The sequence below is a fragment of the Furipterus horrens genome, unplaced genomic scaffold (assembly GCF_987537825.1).
Source record: "Furipterus horrens unplaced genomic scaffold, mFurHor1.1.pri manual_scaffold_8, whole genome shotgun sequence".
Taxonomy (NCBI): domain Eukaryota; kingdom Metazoa; phylum Chordata; class Mammalia; order Chiroptera; family Furipteridae; genus Furipterus; species Furipterus horrens.
This window is the reverse complement of record NW_028327178.1, coordinates 39,881,492-39,907,969: the sequence shown is the minus strand read 5'-3', so window position 1 is coordinate 39,907,969 and position 26,478 is coordinate 39,881,492. Positions and strand designations below refer to the sequence as shown.

Below are 26,478 nucleotides of genomic sequence, written 5' to 3'. Positions count from 1 at the left end.
AAGCAGCAGATAGGAAATATTTCTGAGGTACAGTTCAGAGCTTTGGTTATAAGAATGCTTACAGACCTAACAGCAGACCTTAAACAAGATGGAGAAGAAATGAAGGCTAGTCCTGCTGAAATGAATGAAAACACATATGAAACTAGTGGTGAGGGAAAGAAAACCAGGGATCAAATCAACAAACCGAAACATAGGGAAGGAACAAACAGTCAACCAGTGCAGAAAGAGGAAATAAAAAGTGAGGAAAATCAGTAGAGGCTCAGAAACCTATGGGACAGCTATAAGCAGGCCAACATCCAAATCATTGGGTTGCTAGAAGGTGAAAAAGAAGAACTAGAAATGTGAAAAAATAATGAAGCAGAACCTCCCTAACTTGGGGAAGGAAATAGAGTTACAGATCCAGGAAGCACAGAGTTCAAAAAAACTGGACCCAGGGAGAACCACACCAAGACACATTATAATCAAATGTCAACAATTAAGGGTAAAGAGAGAATCTTAAAAGCAGCAAGAGAGAAGAAGAGAATTATGTACAAAGGGGTCCCAATAAGGCTATCAGCTGATTTCTCAAAGGAAACCCTGCAGGCAAGAAGGGGATGGCAAGAAATATTCAAAATAATCAAAAGCAAAAATCTACAACCACATTTACTCTATCCAGTGAAGCTGTCACTCAGAATCGAAGGGCAGAGAAAGTGCTTCCAGGACAAAGTAAAACTGAAGTTCATCAGATCCAAACCACTGTTATATGAAATGTTAAAAGGACTTGTTTAGGAGAAAGAGGATCAAAACTTTGAATATTAAAATGAAAACTGTATCACAACAACCAACAACAGAAGCTAGGGAACTGAAACAAAAGCAAACTAAGTAGGCAACGAAAGTGGGAAAAGAATGATAGGTATGGGGAACATTTTGGGGGGAGGTCAGCGAGGAGGGGGAATGGGGAGAGGGAGGGAGGTGGTACAGGAATTAAGAAGCATGGTAGGAGGGAGTGGAGTAGACAGGAAGATGTTGAGAAGAACTATATGCACAACCAATGGGCATGGACTAGGGGAGGCAACTGCAGGGATGGGGGTCACTGGTTGGAGGGGAACAAAGGGAAAAGAAATTGGGACAACTGTAACAGCATAATCAATAAAGCATATTAAAAAAAAGTGAGGGAGTGCAATCTTAATGCCACACCCTCATTGATAGGAGACAGCAGGGTATAGACTTGGTTCTGGGCCTCTGACTGACGTGTTAAGACATGTGAAGAATTTTATGTCTGTGTAGTCTCAGAAGCCTATCTGAAAGCCCAACTCAAAGGCCACTGCCTGAGACTTGATCTGGGTACAGTCTTCAGGGGTGGAGGGTGAGGGCTTATTGACTGGGGCTGACCTGATGTCGTTTTACTTGGTTTGGACCTGAGGCTGAGCTCACGAAGACCTCTCCCGTTTGCAAGAGGTGTTCCTCTTGATTCTGCTACATTTTCCGGAGTGTCCACACTTCCTCTAACTATCCCCTCTAACATCTTTTCAGATGGATAGGAATCCTGGTTTCACATGCCACGACCTGAAACTGCTCTAATACAGGTCTCCTGGACATCAAGTGGTTAAATCCAGGGGCGCTTTCTTGTCTCCATCTGAGTGGCAGAATTTAGCAGGTTGATCACTCGCCCTTTGACCTTCTCCTCTATGGCTTCCTGGACCTGGCTCTCTTTTGGTTCTCCCTCCTCTTAGGCCCCTCTACTCTCTCCTGCTCCTCCCTGGAGCTGGCTCCCACATATCCTTCAAGGCCCACTTCTCAAATGGAGCTTCTTCAGAGAGAAGCCTCCTGACACTTCTGTGTCTGCCTCACACCCAAAATTTGTTTCTTCTCTCATTCTCTCACCACAACCTGTTCTCTCCCTCCATATTACTTCAATTTGCGATTAGCTTCTCTTTATATAGGCTTACTGTTTGATTCCCTTTTTTAGATTCAACTGCATGGTGGAGACCATGTCTATGTTGTTCAGATTCTATAGCAGTACCCAGCATTGTTCTTGTCACACAGTAGGTGCTCAGTAAATGTTTGCTGAAAGAGTGAATGGATAGACGAATGCATGCTTACAAGGTACTAGGTATGATGCTAAGCACCTAGTGGTATTTAGTGAACTATGCTGTTTTTTACCCTTTTATATGTTCATATTTTAAGGTTTTGAGGCTATGGCCTGAAGCTTATCACCATCCTCACAGCTTCTAGCACAGGTCTAATTATTAGGCACCATGTTGTACTGATTAGGAGAAAAGGCTCTGAGTTTACAGCCCAGCTTTATACTTACTGGTTATGTAATCTTGTTTTTGTTTAATGTCTTTTGCATTGACTAGAATGTTTAGCACAATATAACATAATAATGCTAATATTTAGTTTTTTTGTTTTGTATCTGACTTTAATTAAAATACTTTTAATATGATGTTGGCTACGTATTTAAGATAGATATTATTTATTGTTTAAGAATGTTCTAGTTTTCCAAGTGAGAAATTTATTGAATAGATTCTTTATATCTATTGGGATATTTTTTTATTAAAATGTAATCTAAGTCCATGTTAATATATTTTCTAATATTAAACCATTTGGGTTATCCTAAAATGAATGCCTTTTGAGAATAATAATCTACTATGTCATATACTGCCTTAATTTACTTTTCTAAGATTTCATTTAGAATTTTCTCATCTTTATCAGAGTGATCTTTCTAATTTGTAAATGTGAGCAAGTTGTTTCAGAGTTCATGTTTGCATTGTTTCCTAGACTTCATCAAAACTGTGTACTCTGGAATGACCCTTCTCACTGTATTTAACTCTTTTAACAACTATGCTCTATGCTTAACTCATCACTAGGTGTTCCTGGTTTCTAATGTTCTTTTTAAAAAGCTGTTTTCTTCACCTGAAAAGAATCCCTCATCTTCAAGTCTACTGGCATTGTCCCAGAGGTCCAGCCTTCATATGGCTTCTACCTTCTTCTCCCCACAGAGCTCCGCATTCCTCTTCTGTGCTCTTTTAACATCCCAGTTATGGGACTTACCACATTGTATCCAAATTATTTGCTAATAGGACTTCTTCTTCACTAGCCCAATGGCTTCCACATTGGGATTTAAGCATGCCAGAAGGTAAGTAAGAGGATACATGGTGGGGAGAGGGAAGGGAATGTTATAATTTATATTTATTTTGTTTATTGCCATAAGTTTTATTTATATAAGAGGATACATGGTGGGGAGAGGGAAGAAAATGTTATAATTTATATTTATGTTGTTTATTGCCATAAGTTTTATTTATATAAGTATGTATTATTTAAGTATTTAAATATAACTGTTTTGTTATATATGTATGCATATTTATACATATACACATATATATAACAGATCACTGTCATATAAGATAGGATATGTATATGACTAATGAGTAAATAAATTTATGGAACCTTGGGGTATCTGCTCAATTTTTTTTAACTGATGGGGCAAATTATTTTTTAAAACATTGCAATTGCACCAGACAATGAGTGGAATCCTTGAAGGTGAGGTTCGGTTTTAGCCTCAAGTTATATCTTCCACCACTATCACTATAGCTGAGACAAGATATGTGCCTGATAAATATACAAAAGTTTGAATGAAAGGGTTTAGGAAAATGTAGATAGTTGAGGGACTTCCGGTCAAGTTGAGATGTATGTAGACATGCTTTGCCTCCTTGCACAACCACAGAGCGAATTACAACTAAACCTCAAAACAAATAACATCCAGAACTGTCAGAAAATCAAAATGTATGGAAGTCTGGTAACCAAGGATGTAAAGAAGCTACATTCATCCAGACGGGTAGGAGGGGTAGAAATGTGGAGATCAGCAGAGAGACAAGGATACATGGTGTGCTGTGGAGAGGTGTTAGCAACAGCAGAACAGGTAGTTCCACATTTACGTGTGGTAGATAAAAATTGGGAGGGGTATCTTGGGAGTGAGTGATCCAGCCCCAGGCTAGACTTCACAGCCCAGAGTTCCAGTGCTGGGAAGATAAATCCCCATACCTTCTAGCTATAAAAACCAGTGGGGATTAGGGCAGTGGAAGAAACTGCCAGGTTTTCAGGAGACTATGCTTAAAGGGACTGCACAGTCTTAGAATGTACATAAACTCACTCACTCTTGGATTCAGCACCAGAGCAACAGCTGGAAGGGCACCAGTCACATATGAGGAGTCGGTGAAGTGACTGGAAATGGGACAAGTGCCAGACAAACATTCAGAAGTCAGGCAGTGGTACTGTTTCGTCTCGGAGCCCTCCTCCCCCACAGAGCCACAAAGTGGTGAAGTGAATTGTCTCACCCTGGCGATTACCTAAGGCTCTGCCCCACATAATTTACAGGTGCCTTTTCTACAATAGCTCATGCTACTAAGACAGGGAGTAAAAGCAGCTCTACCTAATACACAGAAACAAACACAGGGAAGCTGCCAAATTGAGGAGGCAAAGAAATATGGCCCAAATGAAAAGACAGAACAAAACCACAGGGGGGAAAAAATCTAAATGAAATGAAGGTAGTCAACCTATCAGATAGATGTAGTGTTCAAAACACTGGTGATCAGGATGCTCAAAGAACTCATTTGGTATGACAACAACATAAAGGAAGGAATAAAGTTTACACTAAGTGAAATAAAGAAAAATCTTCAGGGAAACGACAGTGAAGGGGAAAAAGCTGGGATTCAGATCAACAAATTGGAACATTAGGAAGAAATAAGCATTCAACCAGAACAGGAAGAAGAAACCAGAATTCAATAAAATGAAGATAATATACAAAGTCTCTAGGACATCTCCAAACATACCAATATCAGAATCATAGGGATGCCAGAAGGGGAAGGGGAAGAGCAAGAAATTGAGAATTTGTTGGAAATAATAATGAAAGAAACTTCCCTAATTTGGCAAAGGAAATAGACATACAAGTCCAGGAAGCACAGAGAGTCCCAAACAAGTTAAACCCAAAGAGGAACACACCAAAACACATCATAATTAAAATGCCAAAGTTTAAAGATAAAGAGAGAATTTTAAAAGCAGCAACAGAAAGCAGAGAGTTACCTACAAAGGAATTCCTGTAAGACTATCTGCTGATTTCTCCAAAGAAACTTTGTAGGCAAGAAGGGACTGGCAAGAAGTATTCAAAGTGATGAAAAGCAAGGTCTTACAACCTAGATTACTCTATCCAGCAAAGCATCATTTAGAATGGAAGGGCAGATAAAGTGCTTCCCAGACAAGGTAAAGCTAAAGGAGTCATCACCAAGCCATTATTACATGAAATTTCAAAGAGACTTATTTAAGAAAAAGAAGATCAAAATTATGAACATTAAAATGGTAATAAATTCATGACTATCAACAACTGAATCTTAAAAAAAAGAAAGAAAAACTAAGCAAACAACCAGAATAGGAACAGAACCATAGATATGGGGATCATTTGGAGGGTTATCAGCTGAAAGGGAGAAGGGGAAGAAAGGGGTAAAGGTACAGGGAGTAAGAAGCATAATTGGTAGGTACAAAATAGACAGGGGGAGGTTAGGAATAGTATAGGAAATGCGAAGCCAAAGACTTATATGCACGACCCATGGACATGAACTAAGGGGAGGGAGATTGCTGAAGGGAAGGGGGGTACTGGGTGGAGGTGGGCAAAGAGGGAAAAACTGGACAACTGTAATAGCATAATCAATAGGTATATTAAAAAAAGAAAGAGTAGATAGTGATGTTCTTGTGCTGGAGTTTCCTTATATGAGCTGTAAACAGTAAATTATATAGTGATACAACTTAAATGGTGATTATTAAGGTTCATGTTTTACAAGAATAAAAATCTTCAAAGAGAAAGGAAATAAACCATTGTGAATTATGAACTTATCCATATGACTAGGTCTCCATTTAAGTAAATGGGGCTGGTTCCACATGAGGCAACAGGGACCCCCAGGTGTCTCTGCACACAGCTTATGGGTTTTGTGCTATATCTTCCATACTCTGACCTCATGATTTGTTCCCTTGTTGTTCCAGCCTTACTTTAACCTTGATGATCTCACTGGCTCAATAGTAGGGTTGCCAGATAAAGTACCAGACACCTTGTGACATTAGAATTTCAGATAAATCATGAATAATATTTTAGTGGATGTCCCAAATATTAAATGGAACACACTTATATTTACAGATTATTAGTTATTTATCAGAAATTCAAATTTCATTGAATTTCATGTGTTTTTATTTGCTACATTTGGCAACTCTACTCAATAGCTTCAGGAGTGCTCTTCCAGATAGTTGATAACAACTATCACTTTTTTTTTTTTAAAGTATAACTTCCATCTTATTTATTTTACAGAGAACTGTTCTTCAGTCCTTAAGGACTTAGCTCCTTACATGGGCTTTGGTGGAGGTCGTGGGGCAGCACCTGCAGGTCTGAATCGGGGTGGAGGTGTTCGGTCCTTCCGGGCTTCACGAGAGTGATTCCTGACTACCTTGCTGTGAATGGCACAACTCACACAGTAATGCAGTTTCACATATAGCTTGGGAAGCACATAGGCGTTGAAGACACTCGCTTCTGAAATGTCCCTCACAGCTGCGGCCTCAACTATGTTTCAAATGACAAACTTTTTAATGGCCTTATCCTTGGGCACGCATCGGGTGCAGTTGGTGCAGTGAATAGGCTGCACATGGCCGCGGCCTTTCTTGGCACAACCGTTGTTCCTTCTTTTCTTGGTCATCTTGGAAGCCACAACTATCACTTTTTGAGGCTTGCATTGTGCCAGCAATAGTTACCATGCTCTTTATATACAATATACTTACCTTATACTAATGGTCAGAGATAGTAATCACCACCTCCATTTTTATAGCTATAGAAGCATGGGGCTTGCAGAGATTGAGCAAATGCCCAGGGTCACCCGGGAAGAACCAGTAGAACAGTCATTTGAACTCAGGTATATATAACTTCAAAGCCTATTTCTTGTGGAGTTACAGATTTGGGTTCTGAAATAGGGTTGAATATCATGAAATGTGGTGCATCTCATACCCGTGGTGGTGGCCAAGCAGAAGCTGGGAGCAGGACTATTGTAGGGTTCTTCAGCAGCAGACCTTCAGTTTGATTGACGTCCTCTGAAGCCCTTTCCTTTCTGTGCAGGCTGGAAACCCCCTTGGATGTTGTTCAAGGAATTATACATATGTGTGTGTATTTTTCAGAGAGAGGTTTTTTTTTTTTTTAATTTGTTCTGCTGTTGGGAACTTTGGCTAAACAATCCAGGGACAGGATGGGCCCCACTGGGAGAAGCGCTGATCTCATCATGAATGTGATATTATTTCAGAGTCTGGTTTTGCAGAGAGTGGAATGCTTAGCTTCTATTCCAGTTTTTTTTTCCCTCAACATCTGACCTTACTCACAAACCCTTCTGAGTTTGAAGTAGATTCATGTCAATAACTCCCAATTTTCAAATGGTAAAACAATTTTCAGTGACTTCTTTATAGCAGGTTTATGTTTAATGTTAAATACATTCATACTTAGGTTACTTTTGGGATCTTGGAGTTAAATTCTGCCTAAAATGTCAATGAGATCTCTTTAAGATCTTTCTACAGTGTCTTTGTAATGAGAAATCTATTAACTGCTATTTTATAGTGATTCATCAACACTTGTAAGAAATAACCAACTGCTGAAATAGGATGCCAGATATGAAATACAGCAGTTTGTATGACTTTAGGGACAACCTGTCCTGGGGCTCATCTGTCAAATTATCACAGAGGATGGTGTGGGGAGTCTCCTTTAACAGAATAAGGTGGAAAGCGAAGGTTGAGGAATGGACATACCTGAGACTACATTCTGACTCTACCACTTATAGCATTTTGAAGTTAGAATACCTAACATTTGTAAAAATAAATAAATTAATTAAAAAACCTGATAAAATGTTCATCACTGGGTCATGGTGAAGACTGAGACAGAAAGTGTGAAAACCCTCACACAGTGCCTGATTTATAGTAGGTGCATCAGTTAAGATTCAGTCAGTTGTAAGCAGGAAAAAACAAACACATCCTGGTCTAACTAACAAGAGAGTTTATTGCTTCTTGCCACTGAATACCCAGAGGGCAGATTTCAGGGTTGTTTTCATCCAGTTGCCCAGTCATATTACCAAACTCCTCCAGGATGTTGGCCTCATCCCAGACTGCCTCTTTCCCTCTTGCAAGATGGGTACCCTCACTGTGTGGGACTGCACACTCCCTCCTCCTAGTCAAAAAGAGAGTGTCCCTCCCTCTACCATCGATCCAAAATCCTGGGCTTCCTTCTAATGAAGCTATATTTGGTCATGTGTCACACTCTGGACAAGTTGGCTGTGAAATGCCAAGTGCTGATTGGCTCAGGTCTGCATTGGGTGCTTATCACTGAACCAGTCACTGTGGCAAGAGGGATGAAATATAGGATCAGCTCTGACAAATCAGGGCTCACACCTTGAGCAGGTGGTGGGTAAATCCTACACAAACATTGTACCTGGAAGGGGGTGAAATTCCTGCTAACAAAATAACCACAGGATTACTGCAGCAGGTACCCAATAATATTGTTATTGTTCTTATCAATAATGAAATTCCACATTCTGGAGATTAAATTTCCTTAAGGCTGATAATTGAGTAGTTCCTCCCTTTAAATAGTAACCATTGTCTTTTAGGTTATAAGAAATATTACATTGTTTTACTCAGGCCTATCCTCTAGTCATAGATCCACATTTTTCAAGTGCTTCTTCTTCAGTGAGTTTTAAGTAGATTTTTAGGTCATAGCTGGCCTAGATCCAAATCTGTCTCTTCTGTGAAGGTGGTGATAGTGATTGTGGTATCCTTATCCATCTGAAGCAGAAAGAGCTAGAAAAAAAATTATAGGCCGTTAGCTGGAGCTGCCACCTAATGTGCTAGTGGGTCTTCTAACACATGGAGTTATCCTCTGTGGGCCACTCCCATGAAGTAAACATATTACACTCATTAGATGGGAAGCATATTTGGGGCTTTGAAAGAGGATGGACATGAAGCAAACCACATGCAGACATTTCAGCTGATTAATGACCTGTGGCTGGGAAGGTGCTGCCAGTTCCAGCTGAATGCTGAGAAAGGGGTAGGGAGGGCAGCTTTTAAACCTCTTGGCCTTGCAGCTGCCACCTGAAGTAACAACACTGCCAGTGGGGATAAAAAAAGAAGTTTGTTGGCTTTGGTTTCTGCATATCTTGCTCAATCTCTGTGAAGGGTAATGGGTTCTTACATTTTTTTTACAAGATTTTCAAGTCCTTTCTGTCATGTACATTTATCCAACAAGACTTAGCTCACTATTCCCTCTGGAGATGTGTAGGAGACAGATCTTGGGTTGCTTGGCCAACCTCTTTCACACCTCACAGGACAACACAACTTTGCCTTCTGTGTTTCTTTTTTTCCCCCTCATCAGGGATTTAGAAGACATGTGAGACTTACCTGTGTTTCCTGAGAATGAAGTTTTGATGAGGAGATTAGTAGGTAGTACATTGTTCTGGAGGAAGCAGGATATTTGTAATCATATTAGTTTCCTTTTGGTGCTGTAACAAATTACCTTAAACTTAATGGCTTAAAACAACACAAGTTTATAATCTTATAATTCTGAAAGTTAGAAGTCTTAAAATCAATGTGTTGAATTTTTTCGGGGGCTCTAGGGCAGAATCTGTTGCCTTGCCTTTTCCACTTCTAGAAGCTGCTTGCATTCCTCGGTTCATGGCCTCCTCCCTCCATGTTCAAGGCCTACAGTGTAGCATCTTCAGGTCTCTGTCTCTGTCTTTCTCTCATCTCTGCTTTCATCATCATAACTCCATTTCTGACTCTAACCGCCTCACTCTCATCTTCATGATTACATCAGGCCCACTCCTATAATCCAGGGTAATCTCCCCATTTTAGGATCCTTAATCTAATCACATCTGCCAAGTGCCTTTTTCCAGGTAAGGTAATATATTAGCAAACTAATAAACTTAACTCAGTTCTACTCAATGGTAACATCTTGAAATCTTGCATAACAATAGTACAATCACAACAGAATGGTTGACATTGACATAACCCATATACCTTATTCAGATTCCATCAGTTTTACATGCACTGAAGTGTGTGTGTGTGTGTGTGTTTGTATTTAGTTCTGTGAAATTTTGTCACATGTAGATTCATGTGACCACCACAACAATCAAGATAAAAAACTGGTCCATCACAAAGACCCTGTGCTGTTCTTTCATAGCCTCAGCCACCTTCCCCCCATCCCTCTCCCTGATCCCTGGCTAGTACTAATCTCTCCCCATCTCTGTCATCTCATCATTTCAGTATTTCTCTATAAATGACCTTATTCACACAGCATAATTCCCTTGAGGCCTATTCAACTTGTTGTGTATATCAACAATTAATTCATTTTATTTGCTGAATGGTATTCCAAGGTATGGATGTACTATAGTTTGTTTAACAGTTCATTAGTTGATGGACATTTGGGTTGTTTCCAGTTTGGGGCTATTATGAATAATACTTCTATAACCATTCATGTACATGTTTGTTAGCGGACATAAGTTTCCACTTTTCTAGGGTAAATGATACATCCTTTGACATTCAATTTTCCCATACCTTTTGTTTTAACTGAGTTAAAAAAAATTTCTTTATCTGCACCTGAGGACATTTTTCATTGCTTTCAGAGAGAAAGGGAGAGGAGAGAGAGAGAGAGGCAGAGGCAGAGAGAGAGAGAGAGAGAGAGAGACATTGATGTGAGAGAGAAACATTGATTGTACCCACCCAGATCAGAGATTGAATCTGCAACCTGGGTATGTGCCCCGACCGAGAATTGAACCTATAACCCTTTGGTCTATGGGATGATGCTGTAACCAACTGAGCCACACTGACCAGGGCTTGAGTTTTTATAAAACACCACATAATTTGGTCATTAAAAAAAAAATCCATTCTGCTGATCTCTTTGTTTTCCCTCACTTTCTTTCTCTTTTGATGTCTATTACTCTTAGAAAATTTCATGTCTGACTGGACTCAGGAGTAAAGGCTCTCAGAGAGGACAGCCTGCATCTCTTGGTAGTCTGTTCCTGGCATTTTTCTTTGGCCTCCTTCATTCTCTTAGCCAAAAGTATAGCATATTCTGCATCCTCTTCCTTATTTTTCTTAGTATGTTGTTTGTTCAGAGCAATCCACCAACATTTGTGCTGCAGGACACATGGAATAACAAGCTGCTGGATCTTGGGTGCTTTGGTCTTAGGTTTCCTACTCTTGTTTAGGGGTTTTCTCACAGCATACTGGCAGACACCACCTTCTTTAGAGAGGTTGAAAAGTTTGTGATTTTGATAACTCTTTTGGGTGCCAGGTGAAGAGGTGCAGTAGTATCAGTGAGACCAGGAATATCTTTCTCAGATTAGCATCCACAGAACACAGATTAGCATCCACAATACAGCCCCAAACAGACTTGTGCTTTCTCTAGTCCTCCTTAGTCTATAATTGGAGTGCCCCTTACTCAGTAGCAGGCAGACATGGCCATGGATCAAGACACACTACTTCATGGGGAAACCTTGTTTGTCATTCCTACCACTGATTTGAACCACATAACCCACCCATTCTTCACCCAGAGTGTCAGAAACAATTTCTGGGGCCATATGCTTTTCATAAAAGGTACAAAGTTTGTGTTCATTATCCACTACAATGAGTTTCTAGCATCCAGTGACTGGGGAAGATGCTCAGCTTCATCCTGAAGCATCTGACCACCTCTGAGATGCCACCAGAAAGAGGCCTGACAATCTCTTCCAGTTGATTTGCTTAGACTATTTGCATTTAATGTAATTATTTATGTTTGGATTTAGGACTACCATTTTATTTTGTTTGCTCCCTCTGTTTTTGTTTCTTCATTTCCCATCTCATGCTATTTTGGGAGCTATCTGAATCTTTTTAGTATTCTATTTTATTTATTGCATGTGTGTTGTGACTGTGTTTTATTGTATCTCTTTGCATAATATTTTTAGTAGTTGCTTTAGGAATTACAGAAAACATGTTTACCTTTTCATGGTATTTTACCACTTTGAGAGGAATGTAGAAACCTTACCACTGTACAGGGCCTTTATGCTCCCTGCTTCACTTTGTAGCTGTCTTATGTATTACATTTACAGACATTATATCAAACAGTGTTTTACTTTTTTTTTCAACCATAAAGCAGAATTTAAAGAATTCAAGAGAATCAAGTCTCTTATACTTACCTATTATAAGTCAGCATTCTTGTTACTCTTCCTTCATGCCTGATATTCCATCCTTCCATCTGGTATAATTGCTTTCTGTTTGAAGTACAGGTAACCCCCATATAACATGGTTGTTAAGTTCCTAACAAATGCCATGTTATGCGAATCCGTGTTATACAAAAAAAGAATTAGTACAAAAAGGGGGTGTTAGGGTCCAAAAATTAAAAAAACATAATATTATATTTTTATAATAACAAGAAATATCTTTATTAAAGCAATTTTATCAAAAGTATTACACATTAATATGAATTAAGTAATGTTTTCTTCGTCATCACTACTAAGCTCCATTAACCGAATGTGTTTTCTTTTTAACAAGGTATCCTCATCCTCTGAACTTTCTTCAGAATTATCTTGATTTCTATACTCTACTTTTTGCAATAAATTGGTTATTTTAGATTGCTTGCTTTTTCTTTTAAACGTACCCTCCTTATCTTATTTAAAAAGTATATTTTATTGGTTATGTCGTTACAGTAGTTCCAATTTTTTTCCCCTTTGCTCCCCTCCACCCATACCCCCCTTCCCTCCAGCAACTCCAGCCCCCTTAGTTCATGTCCATGTCCTATAAATTCTTTAGCTTAACCCTTTCCTATATTATTCTTAACTTCCCCCTGTCTCTTTTGTACCAACTGATTAAGCTTCTTAATCCCTGCACCATTTTCCCCTTTTTCCCCCTCCCCCTCCCAGATGATAACCCTCCAGGTGATCCCCATACCTATAATTCTGTTTCTTTTCTGGTTTGCTTAGTTGGATTTTGTTTTTATTTTTTAGATTCAGTTGTTGATAGTTGTGAGTTTCTTGTCATTTTAATGTTCATAGTTTTGATCTTCTTTTTCTTAAGTAAGTCCATTTGACATTTCATATAATAATGGCTTGGTGATGATGAACTCCTTTAGCTTTACCTTGTCTGGAAAGTACTTCATCTGCCCTTCCATTCCAAATGATAGCCTTGCTGGATACAGTAATCCTGGTTGCAGGTTGCTTTTCATCACATTGAATACTGCTTGCCAGTCCCTTCTTGCCTGCAAAGTGTCCTCTGAGAAACCAGCTGGGATTCCTATAGGCACCCTCCTGTAGGCAACTCTCTGCCTCTCTCTTGCTGCCCCCAGAATTCTGTCTTTATCTTTCACCTTTGACATCTCAGTCATGATGCGCCCTGGTGTGGTCCCCTCTGGGTCCAGCTTCCCCGGGACCTTCAGTGCTTCCTGGACCTGTATGTCCATCTCCTTTGCAAAGTTTGGGAAGTTTTCCTCATTTTTTTCAATTCTTGCTTCCTCATTCTGCACTGGTTGACTGTTTTTTTTCTTCCTTATGTTCCAAATCATTGATTTGAACCCCAGTTTCCTTCCCTTCACCATTGGTTCTGTGTGGATTTTTTTTCATTTTACCTAGCATATCCTTCACTTCTCTTATGCGTTTGCCATACTCAAGCATATCTGTCAAGCCTGTGAGCATCTTTATCACCAGTGTTCTGAATTCTTCATATGTTAGGTTGTCTCTTTCCTCATCTGTAAGGTTCGCTATCTCCTCATCGCTTAGTTCTCCCACTGGAACCTTGGTTTGTTCCCCCTTTTGGGCCATACTTCTCTGTCTCCTCACTCTGACAGGTTCCTGTGTTTGTTTGCCTCCACATCCTAGGTAAAGCTGTCGCTCCTGTTACATTGTAAGCAGTGGAGCCTTAGGGATTTGTCAGTACATGGGTGACCTGTTTCACCATGTTGTGGCACTGTATGTGGGGGAGGGGTCTGAGAGGGAATAATGCTGCCTGCCCAGCACTCGCCCCCCCCTCCAGGCACTTCTCCCACTTTTGCACCATACTGGCATCCCTCTAGCTGCTGCCCTGGCCCTTGTCCCCAGAGTGGGTGGGTCTGCAGATGTTCTAGGACCATGGGGGCCCTTTAAACAAGTGGACTCTACTCTGAGACCTGCAGTTTCTGCCTCCACCCCAACCCCCACTGGTCTGCACAGTCAGTAGCAATGAGGCTTGATTTTCCCCGGTGATGGGACCCTGAGCTTTGAGGTCCTGTAAGGAGCTGAGAATGCTCCCCAGGTGTCCCTCCGGACTTTTTAATATGTGTGACTGCGCTTTCCGCGGGCCTGCTGTTGCTGCCGCTACCACACCATGTCCTCTCCTCCCCAGCTCTGCCCCTCCTACCTGTCTGGATGAGTATTTCTTCTTTATATCTTTTTTTGCTGGACTTCCATGCAGTTTGATTTTCTGGAACTTCAGGTTGTTTCTAGTTTTGAGGAAGCTGTATTCCTTCTTAGTTGTGGAGGGAGACGCAACATGTCTGTCTATGCCTCCATCTTGGCCAGAAGTCTCAGATTGCTTGCCTTTAACGGAGAGATCTTTATAAAGTTTGTTATACGGTGCTAAGTACTATTGAAGTTCTCTCTTAAACTTGTGCTCCTTTCAGTGCAAGGATCTTCATTTAAGAAATATGACTCTAACTAATACTCCATGAACAAAATGGGTTTAAAATTCTGATTAATTTAAAAATTCTACAGGCGAATCTGATACAATGTACATGCTCAAATGAAAATTTTTAAATGAGTTATCTTTTGCTCTTAAAAGCTTTTATCACATCCAGTGTTGTACAGGGGTTTCCCTAATTTTGTGTTAGATGGGAGTTTTCCCGAATTCTCTAACCTTGTTAGAGCAAAACCGTGTTATAGAAGGGCCTTGGTATATGGAGGATACCTGTATGTACTATTAGAGCAGGTCTGCTGGCAACAAATTCTATGCTCTTTGTTCTGAGAAGATTTTTATTTCATCTGCATTTCTGAAGTGCATTTGTGTTGTATATAGAATTCGGGGTTGACAGTTCTTTCCATTCAGTACTTTAAAAATACTGTTCTGCTTCCGTCTGGCTTCTGTGATTTCTGATGAGATGTCTGCAGTTATTTGGGTCACTGTTCTTTATGATTAATGTTGCTTTTCTCTGGTTGTCTGTGAAATTTTATCATTACTTTAATTCTAAGTAGCCTGGTTATAATATTTTTGGGTATAGATTTTTTTTTTCTGTTTATGATTTGATGAACTTTTCAGATCTGTAGGTTTTGTGTGTTTTGTCAAATTTGGTAAGCTTTTAATAATTCTCTTTTTACCCCCACACTGCATTTTTTACTCTACTTATGGGACTCTGATAACATAAATATTAGACTTTTGTTATTGTTGAGGCTTGTTCATTTTTACCCCAAACCTTTATTCTTTCTGTCATTTAGATTGAAGAATTTCTATTGATTCATCTTTAGTTCTAAAACTTTCATTTGATATTTGTTTGTTTATTTATTATTTATTTATTTATTTATTTATTTATTTCTGGGAATGTCTACCTTCCATTTATTTAAAGAAGGGCTATCCTTACTTGTTGGATCATTTTTATAATAGCTGCTTTAAGGTCTTTGTCAGGTGACTCCCACATCTGTATCATCTCAGCATGTAAATTGAGGTTTTCCTGGTTTACCTATTATGAGTAAATTTATATTGCATTCTGGACATTTTGGACATTGTGAGTCTCTGGGTATTCTTTAAATCCTATGGAAAATGTTGATTTTTTTTTTCACTTTAATAAACAATTGACCCCATTGGGTTCAGGCTGCAAGTTTCAACCAATTTTTTTGTGGGTTGTGATGTCAATGTCAGTTCCTCTTCCAGAGTCTTTGCAATGCTCTTCGGATCTGTCCTGCATGTGTGCTGCCTGGGCCAGAGTAGGATGTGGGTGGTGGTATACCTCTATTTATAGTGCCATCTCAAAGCTTTTGGTATACTGTTTAGGGTGAAATTCACATATATGCCACTTAGGGTGAGCCAAGGGACTTATAAACAACATTGCCAAGTCACTTTCCCAAATTCTTTGCTCTTTACAGTGTCCTTAGTACTATCTGGTTCATGGGGTCCTCTTTTCCATCCTTTAGCCAGAAGAAAAAAAAAAAAAATAGAAGGGGATCTCTCCCATTCTCTTTGAGCAGCAGGAGTCCCATTTTCTGTTTCTTGAGCCAGAACCAGATTGTTTCTCTTGGAGCCCACTTATAGTTTCAGGCTACCTTATGTCTAGACTGGGCAACACTGAAGCTAACAATATGGTAAACTCACCATTGTTTTAGAGACACTTTGAACTCTGGTCTTCCTTCTCAATCCATCTGCTTCTATTTACTTTACAGAGTCCTCAAATTGCTGCTCCATGCATTCTGCCCAGGTTTACAGCTGCATTCAGTGGGAGAGACAGGGTGGAGTATGCTTTACTTGGAAACTGGGGCTGGGTTTTGAATCACATAGTAAATTTGATCAATATCCTAGTAATGGGCACTTGGACTATTCTTCCTGCCTGTAAATTGTGGTTCTGATAATTCTATTATCAGTCTTCTCTTATCTCTTATATCTTCTCAATTTGGCTTCTCACTACAATCACCTGGAAAGATTAAATAAAAATCCCAATGTCTAGGCTACACCCCCAGACAAATTAAACCAGAATCTCTGGGAATAGGACCCAAGACAAAGTACCTTTATATATATATATATAATTTCACACTCTAACTCCATTCCCCAATCTTCAAAACATGCTCTTTCTACAAATGCCTTATTTTATTTAATACTGTCACCAAGTAAGACATGTCAGAGTTGGCTTGAACTCAGCTCCAAAATCCTTCACATTTAGGCTACTCTCCATCCTATTAATGCTAACTCAGACATGTCTTCATATGTGGCCCTTACTTCCATTCCCTTTAATCAAGCCCATCTTGCTTCTGGATTGCTACATAGCCATGTCATTGGGTTCCTTCTCATGGGTCTCTGTCATTTTGGCAGTGGTTCTCACATTTTCTAGGGGCTCTTCTTAAAAGAAGAACCTCATTGTGTTACACCCCTTATAAAACCTCTGTGGGCTCTCCTTGCCCACAATATAGAATATAAAGTCCTGAGCAAGGGACACAAGGCCTGCCTTACCTGGCCTGGACTTCTTATTTCTATCATCTGTGCTCCTCTGCTCCTCACATCTCAAAGTCCCACAGATGAATTCTAAAATGCTCCAGGCCCAATCATGCCTTCTCACTGGTGTTCCTACTGCAGTTCTCATCTTACCTTGATGCCTGGCCACCACCTTCAAGCCTCTACAACCAACTGAAATGTTAACTACTTGCCAGTGCTTCCAAACTGATGTCATTGCTGATCCTTTGTTTCTCCAACTTTGACTGTGTAAAAGTGGTCACAAACTCCACTAAAATTATCTGTTTGCATGATTATTGTCCCCACTAGACTGGGAACACCTTGAGAGTGGGATCTTATTAATATCTGTCTTTCCATGGAAGAACACAGAGCCTGATTCTGAGCAGACCTGCACTGGACACTCAGATGAATGCATATATAGCAGCTGATGGCCAAGGCAGCAGTTCTGTGAGATTAAAGAAGTGAAAGAGGATAAAATCTAGGTATTTAGAAAATTCAAGAATCTTTACAAAATGAAATGAGATCACCAAATTTATTTAGCTAAAAAAAGGTAGTCACTTCTCATTCAGGTGAAGATGTTGATTCTATTTGGAAAACCATGCTGGATGTTTTCTTATCTGCAGGAAAAGGAGATGGGAGGATACTATAATAAGTTTATAATATTATATTATAAATATATGTTTCAAAACAGATGTAAACTAAAACTATAACCTGCTGCGGAAATACTCTGATCTAAGAGGCAGCAGCATCTTGTCAAACTTGAATTCAATTCCCAGTGCACCCTTTGCTGGATGAATTTGGGCAAGCTAATTAAGCTCTTTGGGTCTCATTTTTCTGTATAATGGACACAATATTTCCTACCTCATAGGACTATTTTGAGAATACAATGAGTTCATACATTTCTGGCATGTAGTTAACAACCCAATAAATAGTAAGTATTATTTTAATTTTTCTGGTGATTCAGAGCGTGAGTCCACAGAAGTAGATGGAAAGAGACATGTATATTTCATTTGGTTCTTTATTGTCTCCAGCTCCTTTGAGAGAGGGCCTCTGGATTCCCAAGTGCTGAAGTCCAGGACTGGTGTTCTTCCTCTGGCTTGTCCATGGCTCTTAGTCTAGTTGGAAGACTCTTCTTGGAGAGCCACAAAAATGACCAAAAGCCAGCATGATCCCTTTATGCAGGGAGGAACTTTATTTCTCATCTAAGTGTCCTTAACACCTGAAATAGAGCAATATTTTAACATTTTGTACCTGGATAAGCCCTATTTGCCAAGGACATTCTAAAACTACAATGTTGGGTAGTAAAAGAAAGATCTCTTGCTGATTTTAAAGATCTCTGCAAGCAATACCATCTAAATTTATGTCCACGGTGGTGGGTGGGGCATGGAGGTGGAGGGGGATGTAGGGAGGATAGATGGTGATGGAAGGAGACTTGACTTGGGGTGGTGAACACACAATACTTGTACAGATGAAATTGTGGAATTGTGCACCTGAAACCTGTATAATTTTGTTAACCAGTGTCACCCGAATAAATTCAATTAAAAGGAAAAAAGAAAGGAAGATTTTTAAAAAAGGGTCACTGGACACAGAAAACATTATTTTTTCATTTTAAGTCCACCTCTAGTTTTGTGGCCTTCTTTTTGAATATAACAGACTCATGAACTTTCAATATAAGAATAAGAAAGAGAACCCTCATGTAGGATGGGATTCTTTCTATTCTTGAAATGAATGGTGTTCTGAGAAAGCACCTGGTGTGTCATCGCTCTGTGGGGTGCTGGATACATCATGGAAAGGTGTCTTGTTGGTTGCTTCATGGGATTCACTGCTATGTCACAGTATTTTCACCTGGAAAATTTCCTGTGTCCTTCAGCAGCAGCTGTGTACATGGGAAGAGGTACAATACATTAGAATGCCTTTTATTTGGTTATGGGTTACTCTTGTAACCTTAAGCATATCAAGAACCTTAAGCTGTACCTAGGGGCCCTCCTGCCCCTCCAAATAAAAATAAATAAATAGATTTATGTCAACAGAAATAGCCAGAACTTGAGTTGGCCATTCAAAGTATATCAAACATTCAACTACCAAGATCACTGGCTTACCTTTTTAGTATACAGCAATGATGATATTGTTGTCATTGTTCTTTTGCTACTTTTTAAGTAATAGATCACTGTTGTTTTCCACTTATGGTAATTATGTTCTCTGATAATTGAAAAATACTGAATATCTCAATACAGTAATCAAAACAAAAACAACTGATGTTCCATTGTATCTGTCCATAATCTCTCCTCTTACTGGGCAATTGAAAAGAACCCTATCTTGCCAGCATCATGTGTAGAAAATATCTCAGTTTCAATAGGAGGAGGAGGAAGGATGGAAGGAAAGAAAGAAAAGCAACATTGACTGAGACCCTACCATGTGCATTTTCTATATCTTGTAATTTAAATTTCAAGAAAATTCCACAAGGAAAGTCTTATTATTCTCATTCTTATAGGTGAATAAACTGAGGCTGGGATTAAACAACTTGCCCAAGTTTACTCATGCATCAAGAGGCAAAACTGAGATTTTCATACAAATCAGCCCACTCTAGCCCTGGTTGGTGTGGCTCAGTGGATTGAGTGCCAGCCTGCAAACCAAAGGGTTGCTGGTTTGAATCCTAGTGAGGGCACAATCCTGAGTTGCAGTCCAGGTCCCCAGTTGGGGATGCTCAAGAGGCAATGACACATTGATATTTCTCTCCCTCTCTTTCTCCATCCCTTCTGCTCTCCCTAAAAATAAATAAGTAAAATCTTCAAATAAATAAATAAATAAATCACCCCAGTCTAAACCTACTATCAGTTCAGCTCCCAGACAGCAATAGGTTTTGACTGAAGCAATGGCTATTTAATCTTCACCTACTTCTCATTAACTCCTTTCCAATGTGCTCTCTGTTCCTTTTCTATGTGCTTCCTCTCCCCAGAAAGCAATATATCTATAAGAATTAATGGTGGACATCCTTGAGAATACATTCAACTCATTTGCAAACTCCACTGTAATCAGCATCTAAGTGTGTGCACAGGAGGGGGCAAGGAGGGGAGGCACACATCTATATTTCAAATTAGCAAGTCAGTTATGAGTTACAACTACATGCCAGGGACGTCTTTAGATAGTCAGACACACAGATAATCAAGGCATAGATTAACTCACTCTGCCTGGTCATTTAAAGCTCTCAGCTTATATGACCAGTTTGTAGTGGTGAAACATTCCTTTGGCATATGGTAACCTTTAGTAGAAATCTTGCCATGAGAAGTGTGGGATCCCTATCAAACATGCAAAGAACATGTGGTTGATATTAGAGTATGCACTCACCCATCAGGTCCATGAGACTTGGGCTGGTTTTTTCTGTTTTCCCAAGAACAGCTAAGATAGGCTTCTCTGCTTTAAAGAGAGAGAGAAAAAAAATTGACCCATGGGGCTCTTGAAACTGTACCTATTTGTTAGAATTTTTATGCTGGATTAAATCAAATGGTAGTAAAGAGGCCAGATTCTCATCCCCACTGAGTGGCCTTCGGTCAGCTATAATGTCCTCCCTCAAGGATGTGAACTAGAAAATATCTGGGATCACCTCCAGCTCTGAAAAGCAGTAATTCTAATCATTAGGATCTCCCTGGGCTGGGTATTTGAATTCCGGAGCTCTTCCCCAACATTAGCTACTGGTGTTTGATGTCCCTGAGGAGTCAGAGGCTACCAGGCAAAGCTTTTGACTTCTCCATCCCATAGCACACCTCTCCCACATCCCGTCTCCCACTCTACTTAGAAGTCCCTGGCAAAAGCTGGCCTGTACTCCAGAGCAGGGCTCCATAAGGCACCCAGGGACCTTGTAAAAAATGCAGATTCTGGTTCCAATGGTCTGGCATAGGACTTGAGATTCTGCATTTCTAACAAGCCCAGGTGATGCTGGCTGCTGGTCCATGGACCAAACTTTGAGTGATGTATGAAGAGTCTTAGGGCTGTCATAACAAAATATGAACTGGGTGGCTCAGGACAACAGAAATTTATTTTCTCACAGTTCTGGAGACTGGAAGCCCAAGATCAAGATCTCAGCAGGGTTTGGTTTCTGGTGAGAACACTGTCCTCAGCTGTCTTCTCACAGTGTTCTCACACGGCCTTTTCTCTATGTGCCCACATCCCCTAGTGCCTCTTTCTCTTCTTTTAAGGACACCAATCCTATCAAATCATGGACCCACCCACATGGTCTCATTGAACTGTAAGTACTTCTTTAAGGTCCTGTCTCCAAATACAGTCACACTAGGACTTAGGGTTTCAACATATAAATTTGGGGGGTGGGGACACAACTCAATCTAAAACAAGTAACAAAGGTTTAAAATGGCTCTGGCCATAGAAATATCATGATACTCACATACATAATTTAAAAATTCCCAAAAGAACTTATATGCATGACCCATGGACATGAACTAATGGGGGTGGGATTGCTGGGGGGAAGGAGGATACTGGGCAGAAGGGAGCAAAGGGGAAAAAAATTGGGACTATTTTAACAACATAATCAATAAAATATACTTAAAAAAAATCCCAGTAACTACATTTTAAAAAAGTAAAAAAGAAATAGATGAAATTAATTTCAATAACCTATTGGATTTAACCCAGCATACTTAAAATATTATCATTTCATCATATGATCCATATAAAAATTATTGAGTTTTAAATACTAAATTCTTAGCCCTGGCTGGTGTGGTTCAGTGGATTAAGCGCTGGCCTCTGAACCAAAAGGTCACTGGTTCAATTCCCAGTCAGGGCACATGCAGTTGTAGGTCAGGTCCCCAGTTGCGGACATGTGAGAGAAAACCAATGTCTTTCTCGCACATTGGTATTTCTTTCCCTCTCTTTCTTCCTCTCCTCCCCTCTCCCCCAAAATAAATAAATAAATACTAAATCTTTGAAATCTAGTGTGTATTTCACATCTCAGTTTGGACTAGCCACATATCTAGCACACAATAGCCACATGTGGTTGGTGGCTATGGTATTGGGCAGTGTAGATCCAGAGTTAATCTCTTTCTACCTCATGAGACACTTGCAATGGGTCCTAGGAGGAGACATACATGCCTGAGGTAGATTCTATGAAATAATGTATATATTTAAAAATTTTATCACATTTATTGTGGTGACATTGGTTAATAAGATTATATAAGTTTCAAGGGTGAAATTCTCTAATATATCATCTGTATATTGCACTGTGTGTTCACCACACAAAGTCAAGTTTCCTTCTGTCACCATATATTTGACCCCCTTTAAAAAGGGTAGTTGACAATTACAGAAGACCCACTTCTCACCAACTTCACATATTGGTTATTGACCTATCCTTATTTCTCCCTGACTTCTAAGTTTTCCACCTAGTAAATGGTTCAAACCCTGGCTGGTTTGGCTCAGTGGATTGAGCGTCGGCCTGCGAGCTAAGTGTCGCTGGTTCGATCTTCCAGTCAGGGCACATCAGAGAAGGAATATTCTGACTCCAAAAAACCTCCGCTGCCTTGCGGCATACCTCTTCAGGGAAAAGGCTAAGGGAGTAAACCCTGACAGAAAATCTGGAACCGGAGTCCCTAAGGCGGTTTGACGTTGTAGTCAACACCGGCAACTCCTGCGGCGCACCTGAAGCCAAGCTGTATTGACTCCGTCTTTCCCTTGGACCCTTCAGCTGCGAAGAGAGGGGGGGTCTGCTGCATGGGCAACAGCAGACCCTCCATATCACCCTGCCCAGGCTGTGTAGCTTCAGCTTCACTGGAGAGGACACTCCAGCGTCATCACAAGATGTCGATTCAACACGGGAGGAGACAGATACCGTGTCACTCCCGAGTTGGACTGCACAGCCATTCTCGGCGGTGCAGATAGACTCTTAAGAAGCTACACCATCGTCTCTCGAGACAGACGGCTGCCGACGACGATGACGACGACGACGAAATGGTTCAAATTTTCTAAGTTTTCCACCTGAAAAGTGTGATAATTAAGTTTATGTGTCAATTTGGTTGGGTAACGATGCCCAATTGTTTGGTTAAACATGAGTCTAGACATTGCTGTGAAATTATTCTTTAGATGGGATTGATATATGAATCAGTAGACTTGGAGTAAAGCAAATTATCCTTCACAATGTGGGTGCACCTCATCCAATCAGTTGAAGGCTTAAAGAGAAAAGATTAAGATCCCCAGAAAAAGAGAATCCTATCTCCAGACTGCCTTCAACTCATGACTGCAACAACAACTCTTGCTAGAATTTCCAACCTGCCTGCCTGCCCTGAAGATTGCAGACTTGCCAACCCCCACAATCACAGGAGCCAATTCCTTAAAATAAATCTCTCCCTCTCTCTCTCTCTCTCTCTCTCTCTATATATATATATATATATATACACACACACACACACACACACACATATATATATACACAATTGATTCTTAAACAACACAGTTTTGAACTGCCTGAGTCCACATGTACACTGATTTTTTTCCCAATAAATACCTGTACTGGGTTTGATCCATGGTTGAGAGTCTGTGGATGTGGAGGGCCAACTACGTGCATTGTTCTACATTATTTTACATAAGGGGGACTTGAACATCAATGATTTGGGTGTCTGGAGGTTGATTCTGGAACCAACTCCCCATGGACACAGAGGGACAACTTAAGTTTGGGGGGGAGTCAAAAGTTATATTCATATTTTTAACTGCATGGAGGGTTGGTGCTCCTAATTCCCTCATTGCTCAAGGTCAAATGTATACAGCCCCCCTCTCCCCCAACAGACACACACATGCACACACATCCTGTTGGTTCTGTTTCTCTGGGGAACCCTCACTAACATAAACAGTGCTTCTCAAACTTTAATGTATATCTGAATCACCTGGGGATTTTGTTCAATTGCAGATTCTGTTTCAGTAGTTTGGGGTACAACCTGAGATTCTGCAGGTTGTACAGAATGCTGTGGGTCTCTGGATGACACTTCAAGTAGCAAGAGCATCTTCTCTGAGTTCTCAGAGCATTTTGGAATGGAATCAAATCTTCTCAGAACTTTCTAAAATTTAAGGAGTCCATAGTTAGTTCCTTCCTCGAGAGCAAAGGTTGGCAAACATTTTCTGGAAAAGGCTAGATAGTAATTATTTTAGGCTTACAAGCCATGTGGTCTTTGTTGCAGCTACTCTGCTCTGTCATTGTGGCATGAAAGCAACCACAGACAATACATAAAGTAATGAATATGGATGTATTCGAATAAAAGTTTATTTACAAAAACAAGCTGTGAGCTGGATGTGGCCCATGGGCCAAAGTTTGTCAATTGCTGATGTGTAGAATCACTTGACAGTGAAGGTCCTTGGGGGTAGGATACTCATTCATCTTGGTAGCTTCAGGACCTTGTACATAAAAGGCATTGAATAGATACATAATGAAAAGATGAATGTATTGAATGAAGTTATTAAGATTTGGCTGCTCATAATCTTCAAAGTGTAGATTCCCTGTTACCAAGTAACAATCTTTTACTGTTTTTTAAAAAAACATTTATTAATTTTGTTTTTTTAGAGAGGGGAAGGGAGGGAGATAGAGAGGGAGGGAAACATCAATGTGAGAGAGAGATATTGGTAGGTTGCCTCTCATATGAGCTCCAACCAGGGACCAAACTAGCAACCTAGGCATGTGCCCTGCCCAGGAATCGAACCAATGACCTTTAGCTTTGTGATATGATGCCCAAGTAACTGAGCCACACCAGTCAGTGCTCTTTTATTGTTTTTTGGGTTTCAATTTTAGATAGTGAAACAAGAATGTGTCATAGTTTTCATATAAGTGAACTTTTGGCTTGCTAGCTTCTGGTGCCCTTTTTCTTAGTCCAGAGATGTGAAAATATAGACTTCATTAGATAATTTACTAATTTAGTGTATGACATGGAAATATATAATGGAAATATTGTGGCCAAAAAAAGGAAAAATAATAGTACAAGTACAGCTAATGCATGAAACTAATTCTTAAATTTGTGAAGTATTTTACATGTATAAAATAAGTAATATAATATGTGTGGCAAATAAATGGATATGACTACCAATGAATGAGGTTTTGATACATTAAAAATGATTCAAATAAAATGTATTGCATTTGTTTCATTCCAAACATAATATAATTTCAGATTACAAAATGGAATTTAAAAGTCTGTATAATCCCACATGCCAAGGATCATTAAAAAGCTGTGAAAATGGGATTGGTGTTATTGAATAACAAGGTAGTATTCTGAGGTTATTGGGGCAGGTTGGTCAACAGTTATATCACCTGGATTCAGCTTGTGGGAGATCAGCTGTTATGGTTCATATGCTTACCGCATTGTCTGCTGACCACTAAGCAATAAGGAAGTTTGGGGAGGGCATGGGGAGAAGTCAGTGCAGGGTATGGATCTTAATGTCATCCTTTTGGATTGTGGGTTCTTAAGACCATAATCAGTTACAGTGGGCCACATACCACCCTCAGGACTATGGCTTTAATAACAGAACTTCAAATCTAGTATTTATGCTTAGCTAAATTGAAACATTATTTCCAAAGAGCACAGCAAGTTTGGTCTCTATGATTGCATTTATATTTGCATACAAACCACACATGAAATTGGCTCCCTCCCTATCCAAATACTCCATTTCCACATATAGGGTGATGGCTGTTGATGATGGAAAAGATCTATTAGTTAATGATTATAAAGTACTTCGCTAATCAAAATGAGAGCTAAATAACCCTTTGATAAGGCTGGGCCATGGCAAGAACTGATAACCTGGGCCTCGCTCGCCCTTTGTGAGGTCTAGCCTTGACAGTCACCCATGTGATATGTGTTGCCTGTGTCGCCAAGAGTCCATATGTATTGGAGGAAACCCAGGTGCTGAGCATGCTGAGAACTGTGCATAACTCAGAAAATGTACAGTCCTTGGCTCCTATCTTAAAACTGATCTCATCATAATGGGGTGACCTAGCCGGTTGATCAGTTTTTGATAGCTTTTCAGCTATGTACAAGGTAGTTTGTGCATTAGAGGAAAATGTAACTTTAAATATTTAAAAAACTACTCATCTGACAGATACTTGTACACCCATGTTCATAACAGCATGATGCACAGTAGCCAGTAGCCAGAAAGTGGAAACAACCCAAATGTCCATCAGCAGAGGAATGGATAAACAAGATATGGAATATATGCACAATGGAGTATCATTTAGCCTTAAAAAGAAATAAAATTCTGATATATGCTACAATGAGATAAATCTGGGAAACATTTTGGTAAGTGAAATAA

General features: G+C 39.8%; 1 pseudogene; it reads right to left on the bottom strand.

Moving 5' to 3' along the window:
* Positions 1–6,365: 6,365 nt before the first annotated feature.
* LOC150002775 (small ribosomal subunit protein eS26 pseudogene) lies at positions 6,366–6,713 on the bottom strand (annotated as a pseudogene).
* Between the last annotated feature and the right edge of the window lie 19,765 nt (positions 6,714–26,478).